The 6,845-nt window shown below is 43.4% G+C and overlaps 1 long non-coding RNA gene across 2 annotated transcripts; it reads right to left on the reverse strand.

The window, feature by feature from the left end:
- Positions 1-223: 223 nt before the first annotated feature.
- Positions 224-1,786, reverse strand: LOC123166374 (uncharacterized). Of its 2 annotated transcripts, XR_006483456.1 has the most exons (3): positions 1,422-1,781; positions 665-1,125; positions 224-520 (listed from the first exon to the last, which is right to left on the reverse strand). It is a non-coding gene; the product is annotated as an uncharacterized lncRNA (long non-coding RNA). The 2 variants fall into 2 exon arrangements; XR_006483455.1 differs by having other exon boundaries at positions 224-1,125; positions 1,422-1,786.
- Positions 1,787-6,845: the final 5,059 nt, after the last annotated feature.

Below are 6,845 nucleotides of genomic sequence, written 5' to 3' on the forward strand. Positions count from 1 at the left end.
GAAGGATGAGAGTATTTCTGGGTTGGTACAGTATCCCAGTGTTAATGTATATACGGTGGAAGTTTAGGAATGAGTTCACTTCTTTAAAAAAAATAGGAAAAGTGTAGCCTATAGCATGAAGAATAAATGCAAGAAAGTAAACTGATGGGCAGTGGAACCATTACTTAAATTCCCATGGTGAATTTCTCTACAAAAGTCTGCAGCAGGAACACACAGGACAAAATACAAAAGCCATGTATATAAAATATACAGACTAAAGATATGAGAGGAAGTTGTCATCCATACACTGAACTTCGCTATATACAAATCATGTCCAGTTCCTCAATAGGCCAAAAGATGTCACCGGATCACAAAGAATTTCTTGAGAGCGCATACCATGCCCTCCAGCAGCAAATCCTTGCAAACTTAACTGCTCCAAAATGAATATGTGCATACCTTTGAGTAGTTACCTTCCTTCAGGATCAACGCTTTGAGCTCCATCGAATGCTTGTCTTGCCAACTGCTTCTAGTAGTTACCTTCCTGCTAGTAAAAAGATCAAGCCAGACAACCAATATGCTAAGCTTCAGAGAGAAGCATGATCCAAATACATTGCCACAGTGAAGAAAAAACTACAGACAAAAACAATAATCAAAAGAAAATATAGCTTAAAGAGAAAGCACAAACCCTGATAGGCAAAACAGCAAACGATGAACAAGCAGCAGCTTAGAAGAATCCAATAGAGTATTCAGAAACCTACAAGCCAGATCAAACAAATAATTTGGTAGCATAAGGATGCTCCATTTTTATGTAGTATGTACATAACCATGATTTACAGATACCGAAGCTAGACCATAAAGGCTAATTCCTTAATTTACACTTGCAGTATCACAATAACAAAATGGATGCAGTTTTTACATGGAGAATTAGACTGTTAAAAAGCAAATGTAAATCTATAGATGCTAGAACATATGAATGTTGTTTAACCTGTAGAATATTGATCCAAGAGCATACCGCTGGCTCTGCGCCTCTGCCTGCTCTCAAGTAAGGTTTCTGTCTCAACTTCCAAAGGCTTCAGTTTCAGTGTACGCTCATTTTGAGTCATCAGTTACAGAACAACATTCAGAGTCGTATGAATCTGTTGAAATCTACACAAATACACAAGCAATCAAATTGTTGTAAAGCAACACTCGGTTTAGCAAAGACAACTTCAATGATTCAATAAAGTTACAGGAGTCATGGGAGACCGTGGGCGGACGGGGAGGAGGCACCGCCGGCTGGGAGAAAGGGGAGGAGGCATCACGGGAGTGGATGGAAGGAAGGAGGAGGGCTCTAGGGTCGATTTCTCGCACCAACCGCAGACGAGCCACGCGCGGCGCGCACACAACACACACGCAGCAAGCAGGGCAGGACGAACAGGGAGAGCAGGGATTTGAAGGATTACCTTGCCGGGATGGGATTCCTGGCGGCAGCGGTGAGGTTGACCCACAACGGTGATATAGGCGGCGGCTAGGGCGACTCCACATGACGGCTAGCAAATCAAGGCGCTGGCGGCGTGGCCACGAGGGCTTCCTCGATCCAATCCGCTGCCCGCTCTTGTTAGGATTAGGAGTGGACTTCTGCTGGGCTCGGGCTGCGCTCCATCGCTGCCTATTCCCGGCGTGTCGACGGCCTGGCGGCGTATTGAGGGCGTCGGCGTGGGAGGGGAGGGAGTGGGGAGGAGGGGAGGCGGAGGGCGTGGGGTGGACGAGAAGGGCTGGCGGCTAGGGTTTTCGACCTTTTGCACGTTCTGCGGGACATAGGCAGAGCTCACCCAGCCAATGAGCATGCAAGGCAAGCCCACCCATCATTGGCCAGGGAAAACGACTACGAGGTGAAAAGAGTAACGTAGGCAGTAACATCACACATATCTAAATAAAATAGATGATATGGCAAGCAATAAATGAAGAAAGAGAGGCATATGATAACATAGCTACTAGTTACTATTCCCTCCGTTTCTTTTTAGTCTGCATATAAGGTTTGGTCAAAGTCAAGCTTTGTAAAGTTTGACCAACTTTATATTAAAAATATCATCATTCACAATATGAAATAAATATTATCAGATGCACCATGAAATGTATTTTCATAGTATACAGCTTTAATATTATAGATGTTCATATTTTTCCATATAAATTTGGTCAAACATCATGTAGTTTGACTTTGACCAAATTTTATACTAGTATGAGTAATATCACACTTATCAAGGCAAGATGAGTCTATAGCCTAATAAATGAAGTGTTGCATGTTACCACACATATGTTACTCTCCAATTATTAAGGCAATGTTACTACTCTATGTTACTACCCATTGTGGCTAGTCTAATTGCAAGGTGAATATCTAACGGACTAGACGCACAGAAGGGCAGATCCAACGGACGAGAACGACCCAATCGAGGGAGCACCGTGGAGGCAAGTTGGCTAGCAACCTTATAAGTTAGAATTGCTATTGCTTTCTTCATGACTTATACATATTTCTCTGACTATGAGATTATGCAACTCCCGAATACCGGAGGAACACTTTGTGTGCTATCAAATGTCACAACATAACTGGGTGATTATAAAGATGCTCTACAGGTGTCTCCGAAGGTGTTTGTTGAGTTGGCATAGATCGAGATTAGGATTTGTCACTCCGTGTATCGGAGAGGTATCTCTGGGCCCTCTCGGTAATGCACATCACTATAATCCTTGCAAGCAATGTGACTAATGAGTTAGTTACGGGATGATGCATTATGTAGCGACCAGACCTCAAACAGTCTAGTCTCTGTGCATCAGTGTCACCCTGGATCGGTAATGCTGACACGCACAGTACTTTGAAGGATTTATAACAGAGTAGCAATCATACACTTATTACATCGAATAGTTCAAGAAAACTCAATACAATAAATATGGCTTAAGGCCATCTAAAATACGATAACAGCGGAAGGCTTGGAAGATAAAGTGAGTCCATCAACTCCAACGGCATCACTGAGTATAAGACCACGACCTAAGGCTCCTTACTCGTCCTCTGAAAAGTCTGCAACATGATACGTTGCAGCCCGAAAACGGGTCAGCACATGGAATATGCTGGCAAAGTAACACATAGAGAGTAATGAACAGAATAATGCTATCACTACATGCATATTTGGCTGGTGGAAAGCTCTATGGTTACAGTTTTGCGAAAAGCCAATTTTTCCCTACCACAAAGAAATAAATTTTATTTAACTATCATGGTGGTTGTTAAACATTGAGAAGGTACCTCCAACTCAATCCCAATTAAGAACGTGATTAACCCAATCAAATTAAATTAAGTAACATGATGATGAGATTCACATGATAATCCAAGAACTAGATACTCAAGATGTCCATAACCGGGGACACGGCTAATCATGATTAGTTTGTACACTCTGCAGAGGTTTGTGCACTTTTCCCCACAAGACTCGATCGCCTCCGCTTGATTTCTCGCACTACATGGTGTTTGAGAAACGGATGACCGAGACACAGTCTTTCAGAAACACTACTCTTTACTCCGGGTGGACAGTTACACCTACTTTCCCCTATATCTGCTAGCCCACCTCTTCAAGAGGTCATGTAACCTACTCAACTATGCTAGAGCCCATAATAGCTTGTGGCTGCACACAGAAGTTTCTAGCATGAATAATCTCATGATCCCTTTGAGTCTGGGTGGCGGTTGATAGGATGATCACACGGGTACTCCGGGATATCCAAAAATATAGGCAACACTGGTTTCTCCAGGTGCCTCAATCCACCCAGATGTAAATTAAAATAGCCACCTTAAGTTGAACCATAAATTAATAATCTCACATCTGTCATGAAGAATTCACTCAAACCCAATCCACATCTACGAGCATAGCATAGCAGTATAAGCAAACGTAGAAGTAACTCCCAAAGGTTTGATAGTAAATAGGACAATAGGTACTACCTCATCTACTTCCCAAAACCCACATATTAATCAGATCCTAATCATGCAACTGTTTGAGGATTGATCTAATGCAATAAAACTGGGTGATGAAAAGTACGATCAAAGTGTTACTTGCCTTGCCGATGATCCGTGAAACCTAGAGACTCGTAGTAGCACGCTTCGCACTCCGGGTACTCTATCGCAAACAAACAATACATACATAAGCAATCAAGCAAGGGTGCACGAAATAAAACTCAAAATAAGAGATATAACCAGAAAGTTCAACTTAAGAACTCCGGTTTGCAAAAAGAATCAATTCAAACGAAGCAACGAAGGTCAAACGGCGAAAGAAACAAACTTCGCTTACTAATCTGGATCTAAGTCAAATTTTAAAGTAGCAAAAACTTGTTTGAGTTGGTTAAATGGAAAGAGAATTTCGAGACGAAACTCTAGGTGCTTGAATCGCCTGATTCCGATAAATGAGCGAAAAGTTATACTAAAACGAAAAACAGATCGGAAATCGCGATCAGGAATAATCGCGGAAAATCCGAGAAAAAGAAAAACTGACGAACAGGCTAACGATCGAACGTTCGCTGTCTGTAAAAAACGAAAACCGTTCGTTAAAACGAACGAACGAACGGGCGTTCGCTATTTAACTAAACCGGAAAAAAATAAACCGATCTAATATAAAAAAACGCATCTCGGTTTCGAAATAAAACCGAACGGTTTTTCGAGAAAAACCGGCGGCTACCTCGGTTCGCGTGACGGCGGCAGCGGCGAGCGGCTCCGGCGGGTGGCGGCGTCGGGCGAGAGGCGGCAGACGGCGGCGGGGCTCCGGCGGGTGGCGGGTCGGGCGGCGGGGCGACGCGGGCGGCGGGTGGCGGCTAGGGTTTCGGGGCGGCGGCGACTTGGGCTGAGGCGGGGCTCGGGCCGCGGCTTTAAAGGCCGGCCGGGCTGAGGTGTCCGGGTCGCACACGGCCCGTAAGGCGGTTGACTTTTAAAAAAAAATCGGACGTGCAGAAAATGTAAGAAAAGAAATACTAAATGGACTCCAAAAATCCTGAAATAAATTTTCCCCGTCCTCTAGAAATAAGCCGGACAAGATGAACATTTATTTGGGCCTAAAATGCAATTTTGAAAAACGTGTATATTTCCTAATTCGAATAAAATCCAAATAAAATCAAATACTTGTTTTTAATATTTTTCCTCCAATATTTCATTATTTGTGGAGAAGTTATTTTATCCCCTCTCATATATTTTGATATGAAATATTTTCGGAGAGAAAAATAATTAAAACACATGATCCTATTTTCAAAATTTGAGAAAACCCAAATATGAAAATAACGAAATCCCCAACTCTCTCCGTGAGTCCTTGAGTTGCGTGAAATTTCTAGGATCGCAAATCAAAATGCAATATAATATGATATGCATGATGATCTAATGTATAACATTCCAAATTGAAAATTTGGGATGTTACAAACCTACCCCCCTTAAGATGAATCTCGCCCTCGAGATTCGGGTTGGCTAGAAAATAGGTGAGAGTTGTCCTTCCGTAGATCTTCCTCTCGCTCCCAGATGGCTTCATCCTCGGTATGGTGACTCCACTGAACTTTGCAAAACTTGATAACCTTGCTGCGGGTGACTCGGCTGGCATACTCAAGAATCTTAACTGGTTTCTCCTCATAGGTCAAGTCACTATCCAGCTGAATCGCTTCCAATGGCACTGTATCTCTCAGCGGTATCTCAGCCATCTCTGCGTGGCACTTCTTCAGCTGAGAAACATGGAACACATCGTGAACTCCCGACAATCCTTCGGGCAATTCCAATTTGTAAGCAACTTCCCCCATACGCTCCAAAACTTTGTATGGTCCTACAAAACGTGGCGCTAACTTTCCCTTAACTCCAAAGCGCTTTACTCCTCGAAGTGGTGATACTCGAAGATAAACTCTGTCTCCGACTTCGTAAACTGTCTCCTTGCGTTTAGAATCCGCATAACTCTTCTGCCTGGATTGGGCTACCTTGAGCCTATCGCGAATCAACTTCACTTTCTGTTCAGACTCTTTAATCAAATCTGGTCCAAACAACTGGCGGTCTCCAACTTCGTCCCACTACAACGGTGTCCTGCACCTCCTTCTGTACAGAGCTTCGAAAGGGCCATCTTCAAACTGGATTGATAACTGTTGTTGTAAGAGAACTCTGCATATGGCAAATTGTCGTCCCAACTAGATCCATAATCTAGCGCACAAGCTCTCAGCATGTCCTCCAAAATCTGATTGACTCTCTCGGTCTGTCCGTCTGTCTGTGGATGAAAGGCTGTACTGAACTCTCGCCTGGTACCCAAAGTCTCGTGCAACTGATTCCAAAACTTTGAAGTAAACTGGGTTCCTCTATCTGATACAATGGTCCTCGGAACTCCATGCAGACATACGATCCTGGTCATGTATATCTTTGCCAACTTAGCACTTGTATAAGTGGTCTTTACTGGGATGAAATGAGCCACCTTCGTCAAACGATCGACTACAACCCATATCGAGTCATAGCCTGAACGAGTCCTGGGCAATCCTGTGATAAAATCCATGCCTAGCTTATCCCACTTCCATTCGGGAATCGGCAATGGTTGTAGCAATCCTGCTGGCTTCTGATGCTCTGCCTTTACTCTCTAACATACATCACAAACTGCTACATACTCCGCAATATCCTTCTTCATTCCGGTCCACCAGAAAGTATCCTTCAAATCCAAATACATCTTGGTATTTCCTAGGTGAATCGAATATGGTGAATCATGGGCCTCTTGCAGAATCAACTTCCTGATCTCCGGATCATTGGGCACATAAACGCGGTCCTCAAACCATAAGGTATCGTGTTCATCCTCACGAAATCCCTTGGCTTTTCCTTTACTCATCCTTTCCTTTATCTCAGCAATTTCCTTGTC

This window comes from Triticum aestivum, chromosome 7D, assembly GCF_018294505.1.
Source record: "Triticum aestivum cultivar Chinese Spring chromosome 7D, IWGSC CS RefSeq v2.1, whole genome shotgun sequence".
NCBI lineage: Eukaryota > Viridiplantae > Streptophyta > Magnoliopsida > Poales > Poaceae > Triticum > Triticum aestivum.